Source organism: Tupaia chinensis, unplaced genomic scaffold (genome assembly GCF_000334495.1).
Source record: "Tupaia chinensis unplaced genomic scaffold, TupChi_1.0 Scaffold000023_1, whole genome shotgun sequence".
Classification (NCBI taxonomy): Eukaryota; Metazoa; Chordata; class Mammalia; order Scandentia; family Tupaiidae; genus Tupaia; species Tupaia belangeri.
Window position 1 is genome coordinate 2157661 of NW_006159453.1, and position 20235 is coordinate 2177895.

General features: G+C 42.7%; 1 pseudogene; it reads left to right on the forward strand.

The window, feature by feature from the left end:
* The first annotated feature begins 15620 nt into the window (after nt 1–15620).
* LOC102473451 (proteasome subunit alpha type-1 pseudogene) lies at nt 15621–16409 on the forward strand (annotated as a pseudogene).
* The last annotated feature ends 3826 nt before the right edge of the window (nt 16410–20235 follow it).

Consider the following 20235-nt stretch of genomic DNA (forward strand, 5'->3'; position numbering starts at 1 on the left):
GACTCGAACCGCGGTCAACTATGTGGGAGTCCAGCGACATAGCCATTACGCTAACTGCTGGTCCCTCTCTTGGTTGTTTCTTGTACTTTTATTTCTGTGGGTCTGACTTTAGTTGTCCTGGTATAGCATTCCCTTCAGAACTTCTTGGAGAGTTGGTTTGATGTTGGTAAATTCTTTCAGGTTTTGTTTATCTGAGAATGTTTTTTGTCTTTTCTTCCCATATGAAGGATAATCTGGCTGGGTGTAGTATTTTTGATTGAAATTATTTTTCATTTAACACTTTGAATATATTTCCCCATTCTTTCCTTGCTTGTGTCGTTTCCAATGAGAGGTCTGATGTTAGCTTATGGGATATCCTTTGAAAGTAACTTGGGGTTTCTCTCTTGCCAATTTTAGTATCTTGTGTCCATCTGTGATTTTGGTCAATCTGGCTATGATGTGCTTTGGAGAAGATCTTCTTGGGTTGATTCTATGTGGGGTCCATTGTATTTCTTGGGTTTGTATATTTGAGTGCCTCCTTAGGTTTGAAACGTTTTCTTCTAGGATTTCATGGAATAGATTATCGATGCCGTTATTAGTTTCTTCACCTTCTGGGATACTGATTTGGGTGTTTAGTGGTACCTAGTATTACTTGTATATTATTCTCAGTTGGGGGGCTATTTTCTCAGTCTTTTTTGGTGAATTTTTCTAGGTCAGAGGTTCTGTCTTCTACATCTGAGATCTGATCTTCTGCATGATCTCACCTGCTTTTAGTACTTTCAAGAGATGTTTTGATTTCCTGTATTATAGCCTTCAGCTCTAACAATTCCCTTTGATTCTTTTTCATGGTGTATATTCCGTTGTTCAGATCTTGCAAGAACTTTCTTACCTTCTGGAACTCATTGTCTCTTTTCTCTTGCATGTTCTGGAGTTCGTTGTCTACCTTCTCTTGCATCTCTGTTAGCTTTGTCACTATGAATATTCTAAATTCTTTATCTGACATTTCGACAAGTTCCGTTGTATTGTTTGTGGAGGATGAAAGGTTATTCTTTTCCCTTGGAAGAGATATTTTCTTGGCTTCTCATATTTCTTGTGCCTCTGTGGTGGTTTGGATTATACATTTTTTTCCTAATTTTTGGAATTAAATCTGAGTGTTTAGGGGTATGCAGGAGGAGGTGATCTACAGTCTCTCTGCAGTATTGTTTTTCTCCCTTTGTATAGCAGTTTCTGTGGGAATTGAGGATTACTCTGATCCTAAAAGTCTTCAAATATTTGGCTACTGTGTACCTAGATCTGTCTAGAAACACAGCATGTGGAGGCTGAGCAGAAAAGTGAGAAAGGTAAAAGAAAAAGGAAAATGAATAGAAAACAAAGAAAAAAAAAACAAAAAAAAAAAAGCAAAAATGAAAACCGCATGGCACACTTGGGCCACTCAGAGCTCAAATGTAGATGACTTGTGATTGGCCTGTCCTATGAGGGAGAGGGAGTAGGTGGGGATTAGCAAAATAAAAGAGTCAGAGAGCTAATATGAAGTCTTAAAATTAAATTAAAGAAAGAGAGATGGAGAAAGAGAGAATACAGAGGGTACTCTACTTGGCTAGATCTTAGGGTCAGGAGAGTGAAGTCTGAGCAGAAAATCTTCAGTTGTCCTAGTCCCTGATAGGGGCTGATCTCATCCATGTTTTTCTGTTCTCCAGTGCTTTGAGGCTGGGCTTGTAGGTATTGACTGGATCTCACATGACTGACTTTGCAGTTCAAGTCCCAGACCTGGCTGCTTGAAAGACACCCTGGGTGCATATGCCCAAAATCCAGAGAGGAAAATGGAACAGAAAGGATTGCAGCATGGCCATTGCCCCTGGGGACAGCCATATAATTTCTCACTTTCCCTCTCTCTGTGTCTCTCTCTAATGAGAGAGACATATACCCTATAGCAAAAAAAAAAAAAAAAAAACCCACTAAAATAATAATCATAATAATCATGAAAAGAATTGGGCTGGGGCCGCCAGGTGGCATGGTGGTTAAAGGTGTTGGACTGCCACATGGCCGACTACGGTCATGTCCCAGAGTCCCAGACCTGGTGGCTTGCTTTCTCACTTTCTCTCTCTCTCCCTCCCCCTCTTTGGTCAAATGAAAATAAAGAAATGGATAAAGTTAAATAAAGTAATCCTTAAAAAAAAAAAAAAAAAAAAAAGGAATCTGGCCAGCCTGGGGCGTGGTGGTTAAGGTGGCTGAATCCCACATGGCTGACCGGTGATTCAAGTCCTAGACCTAATGTCTTGAGAAATATGCTAGGAACATATGTATCCGTGCCCAAAATCCTGAAAGGAGTGAGAAAAAGAGAAGTGATTACAATATAACCATGCCCCTTTGGAGGTGTTGATTTCCCACTTTTCATCTCTTTGTCTCTCTGTCTCTCTCAGAATGAGCTCTCTGGCAAAATTTTTAATTGAAAATTAATTTAACAAGAAATTGTCTATGTATACTTTTTAACGTAAGAATTTTGTGACCAGTCATTCGATGAGGTCTCAGTTCTTGTAGGTCTTTCAGTTGGCTCTTGGGTTTTCCAATAGTTAAAATTGGTAAAGAACTGGCCAGAAGGTGATGTGGTGGTTAAAAAGCTGGATTCCCACATGGTCCATCATGATTTGAGTCCTGGAACCAGTGGCTTGAAAATTACGCTGGGCACGTTTGTGTGTGCCTAAAATCTCAAGAGGAGAATGAAGGAAAAGGGATTGTGGCATGGCCACCCCCCTCCCTCAAGGTGTTTTTCATTTTCCCTCTCTCTGCCTCTCTCTTTCTCTTTCTGATGAGCACATGTGCCCTATGAAAACCCCTCCCCGGCAAAGAAACCAAGAAAAAAAATGGTAAATAACATTATTTCTTTTAATCCTCTATAATTTGAAAGACACTAAATAGTACCTCACTGTTTTTATTGCATTTAACGACTACTGGGGCCAAACATCTTTTCAGGTGTTCATTGGGCCTTTGTTTTTCCATCTTGAACGGTCAGTTCTATGCGTTGCTAATCCCCCTAATTGGTATTTGTCATGTTTTCATTGCTCCAATAAAATTATTTTTAATTCATTTTCACTTAAAAAAATAAATACTTAAATGTTATTTCTGCCAAAAGAGGAGGAGTCACCAAAGTCAAAAGCAAAAGTTGGGATGTGAAGAGTCTGGAAAGGTTAGAGTCACAGCTCAAGGACACATTCTTGCAAGTGGACTTTTTGCCCCTTGGTCCTTAAAATCCCATGGAAGGCAGGTGAGTTGACACGCCCAGAGTGGGGAAGGGGTGCTGCCCCAGGTTAGGCTGATCCCGGTACTTTGCTGGATCCTACCTACTGGGTCTCCCCTCGCCCCACCCTGTCATGTTGGGTGGTCTCCCTGCCAGGTTTTAAGGGATTATCCAGGATCAATATTTAAAATAGTTGTATTTTTTTCTAAACTGGAGTTAAGTTTATAAGCTTTTTTTATTTAACCACAAAACACCAGAAATAAAAAGCTGGAAGGGAGCCAGTTTGACTCAGAGCCAGTACACTTCCCCGTAGCCAAGGAGCTCGCCTTTGTCCCAGTTGTCTTTCCCCCTCGTTACTGACATTTCCTCTCAAAAGCTGAACTGATTCCTCAACTTCTCAAATTCTTCATCTGAGTAATCCAGTCCCCACATGGTTCTGGGAAACCTTGCCTTCCCAGGCCAGCGCCTACCCTCCTCCCAGCCCCTGACACCTGAGCTGTAGCTGGGGCCTGGGCCACATGACCTGGGCTCTGGCTCTGAGTACTTTCCTGGGGGAGTTTTAATTGCTGGTCCTGCAAATGCATGTTCATTGGGCCTTTGTTTTTCCATCTTGAACGGTCAGTTCTATGCGTTGCTAATCCCCCTAATTGGTATTTGTCATGTTTTCATTGCTCCAATAAAATTATTTTTAATTCATTTTCACTTAAAAAAATAAATACTTAAATGTTATTTCTGCCAAAAGAGGAGGAGTCACCAAAGTCAAAAGCAAAAGTTGGGATGTGAAGAGTCTGGAAAGGTTAGAGTCACAGCTCAAGGACACATTCTTGCAAGTGGACTTTTTGCCCCTTGGTCCTTAAAATCCCATGGAAGGCAGGTGAGTTGACACGCCCAGAGTGGGGAAGGGGTGCTGCCCCAGGTTAGGCTGATCCCGGTACTTTGCTGGATCCTACCTACTGGGTCTCCCCTCGCCCCACCCTGTCATGTTGGGTGGTCTCCCTGCCAGGTTTTAAGGGATTATCCAGGATCAATATTTAAAATAGTTGTATTTTTTTCTAAACTGGAGTTAAGTTTATAAGCTTTTTTTATTTAACCACAAAACACCAGAAATAAAAAGCTGGAAGGGAGCCAGTTTGACTCAGAGCCAGTACACTTCCCCGTAGCCAAGGAGCTCGCCTTTGTCCCAGTTGTCTTTCCCCCTCGTTACTGACATTTCCTCTCAAAAGCTGAACTGATTCCTCAACTTCTCAAATTCTTCATCTGAGTAATCCAGTCCCCACATGGTTCTGGGAAACCTTGCCTTCCCAGGCCAGCGCCTACCCTCCTCCCAGCCCCTGACACCTGAGCTGTAGCTGGGGCCTGGGCCACATGACCTGGGCTCTGGCTCTGAGTACTTTCCTGGGGGAGTTTTAATTGCTGGTTCTGCAAATGCAATAATAATAATAATAATAATAATAATAATAATAATAATAATAATAATAATAATAATAATAATAATAATAATAATAATAATAATAATAATAATAATAATAATAATAATAATAATAATAATAATAATAATGAGGCCCTGGTGAGTGGAGGAGGAGAGCAGGAGTGTTTGCAGGCTGGTTCTGCAAAGAAGAGTGGGTAGAGGTTTTGTTCATACCAATCTCTCCCTAAGGGCTAGAGTTAGACCTGTGTCCATGCACAATTGTCACCCAGCACAACCACGTGTCGGGCACTCTCCTAGGCACCAATAGGAAGACTAATGTGATCCCTACACTGGTGAAATTCACCAGTAGGAGAGAGAGGTATGGAACAAAGAATCCCACATTATAAATGCAATTGCCATAGTGTTGAAATTCTGCTTACTCAAGTGGGGACGATTTTATGGCCTAGTTTGCAAACTTCTTTCTTTTGAAAAGATTCAGACAAACAGCACTGAGACTGCCCCAGGGATTTCTATTCCCTCCCACATTTTGGGGGTGAACCTTTCTGAGAAAACATATACTCCTGAAATGGATAGGACCTGAGGGGAGGGCCTGGGAGAAACTGGTCATGAGGGAATGCCCTGTCTTCCCTGCTTGGGAAGCTGGTCTCCAGGTTTGGCCTCGCCATGGTCATGACCTCTCCCAGCAACCTGGGGCTGGTCTGAGACAGCCGGCATCCCAGGTTGTCTTTGAAAGTCAGCTCTGAGTCAGCTCTCACTGACCCACACACTCAGGGCTCCTCCTCTTGTCTCCCCTCTCTTTCATGCTCAGGAGTCATGTTCCAGATGGACTCAGCTGGCAAGTGTTTGAGACGTGTCTCAGCATCTTATGATGTGTTCTTGACCCTTAGGGCCTCCTGTGGGGTGAGTCACTGGCTCTGACTTGGTCCCAATGCCTATTGGCCTTTTCTTCCTGGGCCCATAAGCCAAAACCCCATCATCCGAGCGCAGACCACCAAGTCCCAGCAATCTGGCCCAGAGGAGACAGCTCTTCCGCTAGGCTCAGTCAGCCAGCTCTGCCCTCTAGACATTCTTTTCCCCCTTTTCTCTATGCAAATAACTTTTCAGAAGTCTTCTGTTTAGAAGAGGTACTAAAAGCACCATCCGAACCACTGGGCCCTTCTCCCTCCCGGCTCTCTTCCTCATCTAACTTTTTTCACACCGGGGCTATGAGACTGAATACAGCTAAGATCCCGCCAAGGCAGGAGAATTGATGTTCGATCCCAAAGGACGAGTTTCTTTTTAGCAATTTGGGGTAGGTGGTGAGCTGGCAAGATTACGTAATGAAAGGAGATGGAGATTTTGCCTTATAGTAGAGAACATGGACACTAGATCAGACTGCCTGGATTTAAATCCTGGCACTGTCGCTTTCTAGTTGAATGGCCTTGCACAAGTTGTTTGTGTTTCAATGTCCTCTTCTATAAAATGTGAATAAGCAAGGCAGCAGGTGGTGTGGTGGTTAAGGCGCTGTGGTGGTTGACTGCAATTGGAGTCCTGGACCTGACGGCTTAAAACTCACACCAGACATGCCCAAGATCCCAAGAGGAGAATGGAAGGGGATTGCTGTGTGGCCATCCTCCCTGGGGGGTGATTTCTCACTTTCTCTCTCTCTTTCTCTGTCTCTCTGGTGAGTGCACAAGCCCTATTGCACACACACACACACACACATGATTGAGCTTTTAACTCATAAGACCTGAATACAGATACTATATACAGATCTTTTAAAAGTCCCTAAGATATTAGTGTTAGGTGGTAGTACTTGTCAATATTATAAGGAAGTTCTTTTTTTTGCAAATTTTTGTATTTGGCTTTCCTTTACTACCTTTTTCTGGGTCAATTCTCAAAAATAGATACCTTGGCATCTTTTCTTCTGTTTCTGCCAACAAGGATTAATAGCAAGTGACCGGCCTAAGACGTGGCTCTCGTATATTTGGACTCTGGTTCATCAAGGTTGGGTGAGGGCTGTATGGAGAAACTCATTCTACTCAGACCCTTCTTTGCTCCCCATCACTGAGGCTTTATTCCTGAATAGCTGAGCCCCAAGGAGAGCCTGTTCGAAGCATTCACCCATTGATCCATTTCTTTATTCATTTATTTCACACTCACTATTGAGTATCTGTCAAGCACTGTGAGCAACACTAGAAAGTCACAGGCAGTGGCCCCCCTGGCGTGTTAAGGGTGATGAAGATAGATGCACAGAGAAACAGAGAGGGGGAAGTGAGAAATCACCTCCTCCCCACCCCCTCGCCATGGTCATGACCTCTCCCAGCAACCTGGGGCTGGTTTGTCGGAGGGTGCACACAAGTTAGCAAAGGAAGTCAATAAAAGGAAAATGAAGGGCCAGCAGGTAGTATGGAAGACTCCATGTGGCAGGTACATGGATAACTATGGTTCAAGTCCCAGACCCAGCAGCTTAAAAATCATGCCAGGTGCATGTGTGTGTATGCCCAAAATCTTGAGAGGAGAATGGAAGAGAAGGGATTGTGGTGTCGGCTGGGGTGAGGCAGTGGAGGAGGAGGTGATTTCTCACTTTCCCTCTCTCTGTTTCTCTCTGTCTTTCTCCAGCAAGTGCACACATTCTATGGTAAAAGTAAAACAAAACAAAACAAAACAAAACAAAAAAAGAAAAGCGTAAAGACATGGGAAAGACGAAGGCCAGCTGAAAGTGCTATGACTCCATTGCAGTTCTTCTTCTCCCTGCCTGGTCCTGTTTCTTTCCTTCCTCTCCAGGTGCAGCTCCCACGAGCTCTGCCCGTGGATTTACAACGTCAGATCTCTGTCTCGGGGTTGGTCTCACAGGGACCTGAGCTTACAGCTCTCTAGCACTTTCATCTGACTTTCATAGTCCAAAACCATACTGGTATTTCCCATCTGCTCTTGCCTCTTCTCCCATATTCTTTGGCTTTGTGAGTTGATACCTATTTTTCCCTCTCTACTCATTAATATTTTCACAAGACATCTGGGATAAACACGTGTGTTCAATCTGTTGTGTTTAACCAGACGTCTGAAAACATATTGATAACACCATGGAACATGCAATGAGTGCTTCCAACTTTATGTAAGTCATGTGAAAGTTATTAAAATTAACTCTGTTTTTTGACACTATCTGACATGGACTATCAGGAAATAGAAAGCCATAGAGTAAATATGACTGATTCAGATCGACTGTGGAAAAGCTAGATGGCAGCCTCCCCCATGCTTTTCCGGCACACTCTGCCTCCACCCCACCTCTGTGCCCAGTGTACGCTTGCCTCTCCTTCCTGAAGGGGCTTGTGAATCCACACCAAGCCCTGAGCCCATGTTTCTTTTCCTAAAGGACTTTGCACTTGCTACTGTCTCGGGCCAGCATCTCCTTCTCTCATTCACCAAGGCTTCTTAACCCGGCCCAGCCCAGCACAGAACACCATCCACTCCTCACACCAGCTCCTGGCCTGTGTTTCCTTAGAGCAAGCAGAGAGCAGTCTCACTCTTGATAATTCTGACAGAAATTTTTGGACTGAATTCCACTGGATTGGCCCAGAGTTGGCCAGCATCCAAAAACAAGTGGTCAGGGCTGAGGCAGCCCGAGGAACAGGGACAATGTTAGGAAAGGCCCAAACAACAGGCAGACAAAACCAATGGAGCCCACCGCAAGAGACAACAGGAGGAGCGTATGCGAACATCGGATCCCCAGCAGCTTAGACTCTGCTGGACGTAGAGATGTAGAAGAAAAGCAGTCCAGGGCAGTCTATGAAATATGAGGTCTATGTAAATCTTGAAGGCCTCAGTAAAACATGAAACAGGCTTTCATTGCACTCACACACCCGTCAGTGTTATTGTCCAAAAAGGCATGTTTTAGTTTACTGAAAACAAGCTGTGATGCTGCAGAAAGAGTATAGATTTTGTTACAAGACCCCACCCTTTCTTCTTCACAGTGTTCTTGAGTTTGTGACGTAAAGAATAAGGTCTAGGGGCTAGATGATGGCATCACAGTTACATTGCTGGACTCCCACATGGCTGACCACGGTTTGAATCCCAGACCTGGTGACTTGAAAATCACACCGAATGCGTGTGTGTACATGCCCAAGGTCCCAGGGAGAGAATGAAGGAGAAGGGATTATGGTATGGTCATCCTCCCAGGGCTGATTTCTCACTTTCCTTCTCACTGTCTCTGTCTCTGTCTCTCTCTCTCTCTCTGGGGAGCACACATGCCCTAAAGCAAAAACCTCTACCAAAAGAAAAAAAATAAATAATCCAATCAGTTGTCTGCATTATTTTGAATGAACAAATGTAAACTCTCAACCTGTAAACTCCTCTCTTCTGACCTTTTTCTTTTGTTACATAAACTAGCTTTATTGTTTGCCATTTTGATGAGCACATGTCTGGGACACTAGAATTTTGCTCCTTGGGGTGATTGATCTCCTAAGCCCTGGCTCAAATAAACCACTTTCATTTCACTTTTTATGTCTCAGCCTTCTTTTCAGGTTGACAGAGAGTTAGCTGTATCGCCATGACCTTCCAAACAGTCGGGATTATTTCAACTCTCCACATGACTATTACTAAACCTCTTTTGTGTGAACTGTTTTTGAAAAAGATTTATTATTTGGATAAGTGGAAAACTGGGCTGCCCGAGGCACAGCAGTTAGGCACTGTGCAGAGGAAGCCGGGTCTCAGGTGGCCAAACAGTTAGAATCCCTGCCTGTCGGCTCCATGCTGGTGTGCACACATGTGCCTAGGGTTCTGATGGGATGGAGAATTGGAGGAAAAAGAGTTCTGGCATGACCAGGCCTTGTGGGGGGCGGGGGCACTTCCTCTCTCTCATGCAAATTATGAATATTAGTAAAGCCGACCTATGAAATTATTTGTATTTTTTTCAGTTTATGTTCTTTGCCCATTCCATCCCATATTATTAATAAATACATTTGCCAGATATCTCAATGAATCTAATAGATGTACAAAAACATGTTTCAAAAAATATTCCATAGAACCTTGTACAGGACTTTAGTGATGACCTACTAGTATGATTCATTTTACAAAAAAAGGCACCAAGAAATGGCAAGTCAGCTCACTGATGAGAGGACAGAAAATCCAGTTTGATCCTCCACCTGTCGGATTGTGCTGTTTCTTCAGTTACCTCTAAATTTGATTACCCACCCGCCACCACCCCAAAGCCATATTTCCTGCCCAATTGTGTGTACAGGAGTTATGAACACACAATTGTGTTCTAAGGCCACCTTCATTTTCTAATAACTTGCAGCATTTCTTAAAAAGGGGATAAAGAGCTGAGGGGAGTTTAAGCTAATTTGAGGCCCTTTGTGATTTCATGCTATGTTTTTTGCATTCCTCCACTAGCACCTTGTTAATCTCCATTTAAGCTAGGGTAGTAATCTGCTACAGTTTGCTGTTTAAATAACACGAGTTACAGTCAAGAAAAAGATTAGTGCTGTACCACTTTCAAGGAATGAAAATAAAAGAGGGCGAACAGGCTACTAACATTGTTTTGCAGGGAGGGAGGAGAAAGGGTGGAATATCCATTTCCACATTGGCTCTGGTGCCTCTTTGCTTTGAATACATGATTCTCATGAAGCTCCTGACCAAGAACGAGATTGGAAATACCCTGATGGGAATGAAATGTTTTGTGTTTCTCCCTGCTTAGAATCAGTGACAGGGTGATTGTGTGGGTTACTTGTAATTTGTAGGAGAGTAACTGGAGGGTTTAGAGTTTCAAAACGTAAATGGAACTCAGAGGAACATGAGGCAGGGGACAGAATTTTTCCTTTGCCAAGGAAATCTTTTTGTCCGGAGTAAACTTAAGCAATTGTGTTTTGTCCATTCTAAATTTCAAGATTAATCAACTGTTCACTACCATTTGGAAGGCCAACTCCTGAACTCTGTATTTTTATCTAACAGGGTTTCCTATTTCCTTAACAGTGTGTACCACTAAAGTGATAATAGATCACACAGTTGCCTCGATGAATCTACTGGAAAGAGGTGAGTAGGATCATTTTCAGTGTAGATGACAGAGAGGTTTAGAATTACTGAAGGATGGCTTCAGATGGACAGATCTTCAATAATAACAGTAAAAGGACAGTTAGAGCTAAGAAAAATTGGTAAAGCACTTGCTACATACCAGACATTGTATGGAATCTTTACACTGTTTTCCCATCCAATCCTCATACACCTCTTTCTTCCCTCAAAAAAAAAAAAAAAAAAAAAAGTTTAATTCATAGTAAGTGAAATGAAAGCAACTTATTTGAGCCAAGGCTTGAGGATGACACTCAGGTACCACAGATTCTAGTTGCCTCTAAAGTGTACACTAAAATGGCTGCCAAGAAAGTTGATTTATATAGAACAAGAGAAAGGAGGCTACAAGTTGTTTGTCAAGAATTTACATTGGTATATTTTTTTATTTACTTATTTTTATTTTATCTTTTTCTCTTTTTTTAAAGGCTTTTGTCATAGGACACATGTTCTTGTCAGGGAGAGAGATAAAGAGAGAAAAAGAGAGACATCACCTTCCAAGGTGGATGGCCATGCCACTATCTCTTTTCCATTCTCCTCTTGGGATATTGGGCACACATGCACATGTGCCTGGAGTGATTTTCAAGCCACCAGGTCTGGGACTTGAACTGCAATCAGCCATATGGGAGCTCAGTGCCTAACCACTATGCCACTTGTTGGACACTCTATTGATCCGTTTTTAGATAACATAGATGGGCTAGGCCTAGTAGTGCAGTGGGTAAGCACTGTGTATGGAGCCAGATGACACGTGACCAACTATAATTGGAATCCTGGCCCTGGTGGCTTGAAAAACAAACCAGGTGTGTGGGCATGCATACCAGAATTCTGATGGAAGGGAGAAATAGAGGGAAAAGGATTACAGCATCACCAGGTCACATGGGGTGGGGTGGGGGGCTTCTCTCCATATATATCCACTTGGAAGGCTCATACACCCTCTATCAATAAAAATAAATAAATAATAAATAAATAACATAGACAACTAATTAGCTATATGTTATTTCTTATTTCATGATTTCCTAGAACATAACAATGAAGAAAGGATGGGTCACATGTAAATCTGTAACCATTTTCCACATCGGTTTGCTTTTAAGCAGTTAACTCTGGACATGGGCATAGGCTTAACAAAGGCCTCAGCCTCAGGCCTCTTGGGAATTTTAAGGGAACTCAAATTCATAAACTGCCCTAAACTTCTTTTTTTCTCTGTATGTTTTCCAGAGGAAAAAGTCATTTACAAAATAGTATGTAGATAATTTCAAGAACAAACACATATTTATGCATAGAAAAAGATCTGGAAGGAAAGACGTTAACATGTTAGTAATAGCTAGTTACGGGGCTGGCCCATGGCATGGTGGTTTCGGTGGCTGTATCTCACATAGCTACTGCAATTCAAGCCTCAGACCCAGTGGATTGAAAAACACTTTGAGTATGTGTACGTGCGTGCCCCAAATCCTGAGAGGAAAATGGAGGAGAAGAGATTGAGGCATGGCTATTTGCCCTGAAGGATGCTTGCTCATTTTCCCTCTCTCTCTCTCTCTCTCTCTCTCTCTCTCTCTCTCTCTCTCTGGTAGCACGTGCACCTTATGGCAAATTGGAAAAAAAAGGAGTTATTTCAATGTGGCAAGAGTATGGGTGGTTTTAATTGTCTTCTTTGTGATTTTTTTCCCAAATTTTCTACAGTAACTATATATAGTTTATAATCAGAAAAAAAGACAATGTGATTTTCAAAAGCAATTATAGCCAAATTTTGATCCACATTTAAAAACTAAGATACGAAGTTGTGATGTAATCAAAGACAATGCAGTGTTGCTGGTAAGAACATGGACAGTGCCAGGACCAGCAGTTAGGGTAATGGCTATATCGCTGGACTCCCATGTAGTCGACAGCAGTTCAAGGCTCGGACCTGGTAGTTTAAACTCACGCTGGGCACGTGTACGTGCGTGCCCAAGATCCCAAGAGGAGAATGGAGGAGAAAGGGATTGCGGCGTGACCATCCCCCCCTGGGGGTGATTTCTCACTTTCTGTCTCTCTGTCTCTCTCTGTCCAGCGAGCGCCTGCACCCTATAGCAAAAACCTCTTCAAAAAAAGAAAAAAAAATTACAGAACATGGACAGTGGAGCCAGACTTAGTGTACAAGTCTCAGTGCTACCACTTACTGTCTGATCTTGATTAAATCACTTCTCTGTGATTCAGTTTCTCCATATGTAAAATCATATTACTTCTATCAAATGACAAAATTACAATAATTTAGTTTAAAAATCTCAGTGCCTTCATTTGCATTTCTAGAATTAGGCAATAGTTCATTCCATAAGAGCATCAGTCCCCAAACTTTTTGGCAGCAGGGATCAGGTTCATAGAAGACAATGTTTCCATGGACCAGCATGGTGGTGGTGGTGGGGTGTTTCAGGGATGATGCAAGTGCATTATATTTACTGTGCACATTATTTCTACTATAATACTATTAGATTGTAATATATGATGAATAATCAATCACACAACTAACCATGAGGTAGAATCAGTGGGAGCTCTGAGCTTGTTCTCCTGCAACTAGAAAGCCATATTAGAATTGTGGGGATGCAGAACGGTTGTAAATACAGATGAAACTTTGCTCACTTGACGGCCACTGACCTCCTGCTGTGCAACTCAGTTCCTAACAGGCCATGGACCAGTACTGGCCCCCGCCCAGGGATTAAAGACCCCTGCATAATAAAATAAGGATTTGGGGAAACTCTGGGAAACAACAGGGTAGGCAAAGACTTCTTAAATGAGACCCCCAAAACACAGGCAATAATCCCAAGAATAGATAAGTGGGGTTACATCAGATTAAAAAGTTTCTGCCCAGCAAAAGACAAAGTAATTGGTGTGACTCAACAACCCTTGAAATGGGAGAATATTTTTGTTAACTATGCCTCTTATAAGGGCCTGATAATCAAAATACACAGGGAACTCAAGTGGCTTATCCAAAAATAAAGATGATCAACCCAATCAAAAGATGGGGAAATTAGCTGAACAAACAATTCTCTAAGACATACAAACAGTGAAAAAGCACATGAAAAAAATGCTCAATATCCCTCATCATAAGGGAGATTCAAATAAAAACCACAATGAGATACCATCTAACCCCAATCAGAATGGCTAAGATTATAAAAAATAATAATAAGTGCTGGCTAGGCCGTGGTGAAAAGAGAACTCTTCTACACTGTTGTTGGGAATGTAAATTAGTACCACCACTGTGGAGAACGATATGAAGGTTCCTCAAAGATCTACAAATAGAACTACCATACGATCCAGCGATTCTACTCCTGGGTATCTACCCAATAGACAGGCAAACGTTCAGTCAGAAAAGTGTTTGCCCATCTGTTTATTGAGGCATTATTCACAATTGATAAGACATGGAACCAATCCAAATGTCCACGAACAGATTGAAAAAGTGTAGCACATATATGCTGTGGAATACTACTCAGCCATTGAAAACAAAATGAAAACAAACAAAGAAAAAAACAAGACCCTGGCTTTTGATAGAAAGTGGATGCAAATATGGAAGATTTACTGTTGAACGAAGCAAGCCAGGCTATGAGAGACATTGTATGTCCCACTTAATATACAACAACCATCTGCACTCTTTGGTGAAAACTAAAAGATTAGAGGATATGGAAGCATGGAAAATGGTTATGAATACTGGAGACAGTATGAGGAGAGGGTAAGAGAAGGGGAAGTGAAAGGAAAGGAATCAAGTAGAAAAATAGGCAAGCCATAGAGACACAAATGGAAGATTATCTGTCGATGATAGCATGTATGATATCTTCAACTGAATAGGTATGAAGTGTATTCATGTTGGATAAATTCATTTTACAAGCTGTAATGATGTACAGTGAGTGAATGTATAAAATAAATTAATAAAAAGGAAATAAAATAAGACAGACAAGAATAAGCATTGAATGAACTGAGCAGAGGAAGTTGGTTGAGCCAGTCACTGGCATGGTGATTAAAGCAACTGGACCACACATGACTTACAGTGCAATTTGAGTCCCAGACCCCACCAGCCTGCAAAATATGCTAGATGTGTATGCTTGTGTGCCCAAAATCTCAAAAGGAGAGAGACATGGAGGAGAAGGTATTACAGTGTGATCATTCCCAGCACAAAATTTAAAAACAAACAAACAAAAACCAAAAAGGTATGGATCGTTTCAAAGTTAATTTCCTTATAAGGGAAAGGAAAACAAAATAATAGGAAAATAACAGGTTAGTTAATATCAGATGACTTCTTTTGTGTAAGGATTAAACAGAGTTCATTATCCTCATCTTTAGGGAAAGTAGACTGTTAATTCTTTCTTATTTCTTGTGACTCCATTTTAATATCTAGTCTGGCCTACTGGGGCCTAGGATCAGAATTTAGTCCAGAACGCCTCCTATTTTTCTTTTTTTTAACACTTCTTACCTCAAAGAGTTGTGAAGAGAATTAAATGAGTCACTATATCTAAAGTATTCAGGACAGTGCTTGAGACATAGTAGGTACTCTAAGTGGTTATTATTATTGCCATCATTATTATTTTTATTATCACTGAAAATTCTCTCACTGGGTTGACTCAGTGTGCAGTGGTCATGTGCTGCCCAAGAGAGGCTAGATCCCATATAGCTACTGCGGTTCAAATCCCCAACCTGGTCAGCGTGAAACATGCTGGGTGTATGTGTGGGAATCTAAGATGGACTGGAAGATGAGAAGAAGGGAGTTACACTGAGACCAGACCCTGTGGAGGTGCTCCTCTTGCCCTCTCGTTCTTATATGCCTGGGCATGCACTCTATCATGAATAAACAAAAACAACCCTTTCAAATTCTCTCTCTCATTTTTTTAAAAATTTGCATGGGTAGATCGCTGAGTGCCAGTTTCAGCGCTCCTTGAATCTCAGGTTTACAGGAGGCAGCAACCAGCTGGGTGCTGAAACATGTTTTGAAACCAGTGTGACAATGGTGTCACTGTTTGGAGCCCTCGGGGAGGGTTCATCAAATTGAATATGCTACAGAAGCTGTGGAACAAGGTTCCACCACAGCTGGCCTGAAACCAAAGACCCATGCAGTGCTGGTGGCATTGAAGAGGGCGCAGTCAGAGCTTGCAGCGCATGGAAACAAGTTCTCCACGTTGACAACCGTATTGGTATCTCAGCTGCGGGGCTGACTGCGGATGCTAGACTGTTAGGTCATTTTATGCTCCAGGAGTGTTGGGATTCCAGACTTGTATTTGGTAGGCCACTTCCCCTGTCTCTGTTTGCATCTCTAATTGGAAGCAAGACCCAGATACCAACACAACGATACGGACAGAGACTGTGTGGTGTTGGGCTGCTCACTGCTGGTCATGACGAGTGGGCCCTCGCATTTTCCAAACTTGTCCATCTGCTAACTATTCTGACCACAGAGCTATGTCCATCTGCTCCGGTTCTCAGTCAGCTCGTACTTACTTGGAGAGACATGTCTGAGTTTATGGAGTGTAATTTGAATGAACTTGTTGAACTGGTCTGTGTGCCCTAAGAGAGACTGTTCCTGCAGAGCAGGACCTAACTACAAAGATTGTTTCCATTGGAATTGTTGGTAAAGGCTTGGAGTTTACCTTCTATGATGACGATGATATGTCTCTGTTCCTGAAGAGTCTTGAAGAAAGACCACAGAGAAAGGGCAAAGCAGGAATACAGACTGATGACAGTAATCTGTACTTTGAACCAAAAGACAGAGAGTGCTAGAACAGCATGTTGTAGAAATCAGTTGAAATGTGGGCTTTTCCCAAGCAGCCTCACTATGGAGATACAATAGAGAGCATTTTGCATCAAAGTATGCATCTATATAATCACTTTCTAGAAAGTAAAACTATTTGTACTAATGTTTTTATATGAAGAAAATACCATCTTTGCAGTTTTAAACACAACCATAAAATAAAAATGTTTCGCCTCTGGTTAAAAAAAAAGTGTATATGCTCACCAGAGAGTTGGGGATGGGTGGGGGGGAATGGAGGAGAAAGGGGGTAGAGTGAGAGCACCCCACCCCCCACCCCATGAGAGACCCAGACCTAGTGGCTTGAAAAACACACTGGGCTCATATATGCGCATGCTGCAATCTCTTCTCCATTTCTCCTTTTGGGATTTTGGGCACGCATGCTCATATCTCTAATTGGAAGCGAGACCCAGATACCAACACAACAATATGGGCAGAGACTGTGTGGTGTTGGGCTGCTCATTGCTGGTCATGACGAGTGGGCCCTCACATTTTCCAGACTTGTCCATCTGCTAACTATTTGGACCACAGAGCAATGTCCATTTGTTCTTCTAGCATGTTCTTCAAGCCCTTGGATCTGGGATTTGAACTGTGCAGTTGGCCATCTGGAATCTAGCTCCCTAACCACCAAGCCATTGTAAATCTGTAAAATGTACAGAGGAAACCTAGGTGAGATATTTTAATGCCCTTGTGTTTTGGGACTTATCTAGTCCAAGTGCGTCACTAGGATTTGCCCACAGGACCATAGGACAAGACTCAGCTGAGCCCCCCAAGGCTCAGCAACATCATCTCAGAAGTAAACAGGGTTTGTAAAAATTCGAATTTATCTTGTTCTTATTAGCCAAATTATTACCCAGACTAGCCAAAATAGAAAATTAAAAATCAGGAAAAAATACTTAAAATATGGGAAAGAAAGAATTCTTTCTACCCCAGTACTCAAATCACTTCTATTCTGACCCTGAACTTCGCTATGTCCCCCAAACATAAACCTCCTGAGGGTCCTCCAAATTCTTATTTTCTCCTCCCTCCTTCCTCATTCTTATCCTCCTGCACAGTTTCCCCTCAGGCACAACCCCATCCCCACCCTCTAGGCCTACTTTTAGGGTCTGACCTCCACAAAAAGGCTGATTCCATACCAGCCTGCACTGGTCCTGACCTCTGAGGTCCTGGGAAAGGGAACCTGAACCCGACCCTCCTCAGGAGGGTAGGAAGTGGCAGTGAGATGCCCCCATGGGGCCTGCTCTCAGGCCCCCTTATCCCTGGCACAGGGGCTGGGGTTTCCTGCCCGGAAGCACTAGGCCTGGATACAATGGGGATTATCAGTCACCATCAGGGGACTGGGACCGTGGGGAGCCCTCCACTGAGCTGTTGAGTTTCCAGGCCTTTCCTGTGTGAATCTTTACATCCTTGGAAGCTCTTGTTTTGGTCTTTTCCAAGGCAGAAACCCTTCCCCCAGCTTCCTATCCCTCTTTCACCTTGGGTCAGCTATCTTCCACTCCCATCCCTTCTCCTTTGGGTGTAAGTCAGCTTAAATTGATGATTAGAGGCTAGGTAAGGATAACATTTCCATTCGTTCTAAATCTTTTTTTCTTTTTTAACTACAGGTAAAATCAAAGTATCAATTTAATTGGCTTCCATGATAAGAAGAATAATTTCACCAACAGAGCAAACTAATAAACTACGCTCATATTGAGGTTTAAAGTCCTAGTCTAATAGTTGGCTTATTTATCAGCCCCCTCCCTTTTTTTTTTCTGAGAGGTTTTTGCTAAAGGGCACATGCACTCACCAGAAAGACAGAGAGAGAGACAGAGAGACAGAGAGACAGAAAGTGAGAAATCACACCCCCCCGGGGGGGGAGGGAATGGCCATATCGCAATCCCTTCTTCTCCATTCTTCTCTTGGGATCTCGGGCACGCATGTACACATGACTGGCATGCATTTAAGCCACCGGGTCCCGGACTACATGAGAGTCCAACGACATAGCCATTACACCAACTGCTGGTCCCGCATCAGTCCTTTTAAAAATTATTATTATTTTTTAAGGTTTTTGCCATGGGATGTGTGTTTTAGCTGGAGAAAGAAACAGAGAGAAGGGAAGTGAGAAATTACCCTCCAGGTTGGATGGCCATGGCGCAGTCTCTTCTCCATTCTCTTGGGACGTTGGACATGCGCACACACAGGCCTGGCATGATTTTTCAAGCTGCCTGGTCCAGGACGCAAAGTGCTATTGACCATGTGGGAGTCTGGCACCTTAGCCACTATGCCACCTGCTGGCTCCTACTAGCCCTTATTAAAAGATTTTTCTATATTAAAAACAAACAAACAAACAAACAAAAAACAGAACAGAGGTATTAATATAAGCCATTCTGGGGCTGGCAGGTGTTCTAGTGGTTAGGGGCTCTGGACTCCCATATGGCTGACCGCAGTTCGAGTCCTGGCCCTGGCAGCTTGCTTTCTCACTCCCTCTCTCTCTCCCTCTGTCTCTCTCTGGTCAAATTAAAATAAAATAAATGAATAAACACATAAAGTTAAATTTTAAACATTCTTTTAAAAAACACAAGCCATTCTACTAATAAAAGAAGCAAAATTGCTTTAAAACTTATGATGCAAAATAATATTTACCATTTACTGAATTATCGTATGTATTGAATGGCTTACTCATGTTAGCGTGTTCAGTCCCAAAGGGTCACGTTTTAGGAATGACTAAATCAATCCTAAGGTTGAACCCAGCCTACGTGATCACAAAGTCTTTTAATCTTCTCCGTTCCACTGCCTCCCCAAGTAGCTGATACCATCCAATATCCACCCATAATCCCTAATATTATAATAGTTATTAGACAAGCCATTACAGTTAAAGCTTGTCTCCCTTCCAGGCATACTAACCCAACCACGGTTTCTCAAAACTCACCACTATTGTCCCAGGATTTCAAGGCTCTAAGCTCAGAAAAGATGAAAAGATAATGGTGTTTTGTTTTTAGAGACTCCCAAATAATTCAAAAGAAAAATGAAACTAAGCCATAAAGGAAGTGTCAACAGGTTAAACAAACGTGTGTTTGTTCTGACACATGTATCTGTATATATGATAATAGGTACATGATGGGAGATATTTTCCAAATGATTTTTGGAGTGTTCCAGCCTTCTTGAATCTTAAGCACATTCTTGTTTGCCTATTGGGTAACTGAGTGTTGTTGACTCCTACTTCCCAGATTAAATGTCAAAAGAGGAAAGGAAAGGAGAGGGAGAGGAGGAGGAGGAGGAGGAGGAAGAGGAAGAAAATAACATTTGCTCAAAGTGGAAATGGGATTAAAAGCTGCTGCCCCCGGTCTCCAGCCCTGTGATGTGTCATTCCCATGAGGCTCTGCTCTATCCTCTCTTACAGGAGGGTGAGCTCCTAAGGGGAGTGAGCCGCCCCACTCCTGGGAAAAGGGGAGTCAAAGTCTAGGGATGCAGCTCTGCCTCATACAGAGTTCGCTCTGACTCCGCTGGGAAGAGCAGGTCAGACCTGTGCCTCCCTCTTTGCACTGAGTCCACTGAGACCCATCTTGTACTGACTCAGATGAGCTGGTTGCTGCCCTGGAAGCCTGAGGGGTGTCAGTGTCTGCTCTGGGTAAACACCCCAACAGTTGATTTAAATGATTTAGTTAATTTTTATGATGTTTAGTCAGCCTGCCTGAGGGCAAATCTCCGAGATCATGACACATGTGCTTGTGACTCCTCCGGTCACTGTAGCTGCTGTGGCTCCCACAGGACCTCGGTCCCATGGCAGGACCCTGGCTGTACTTTGAGGAGAACATCATC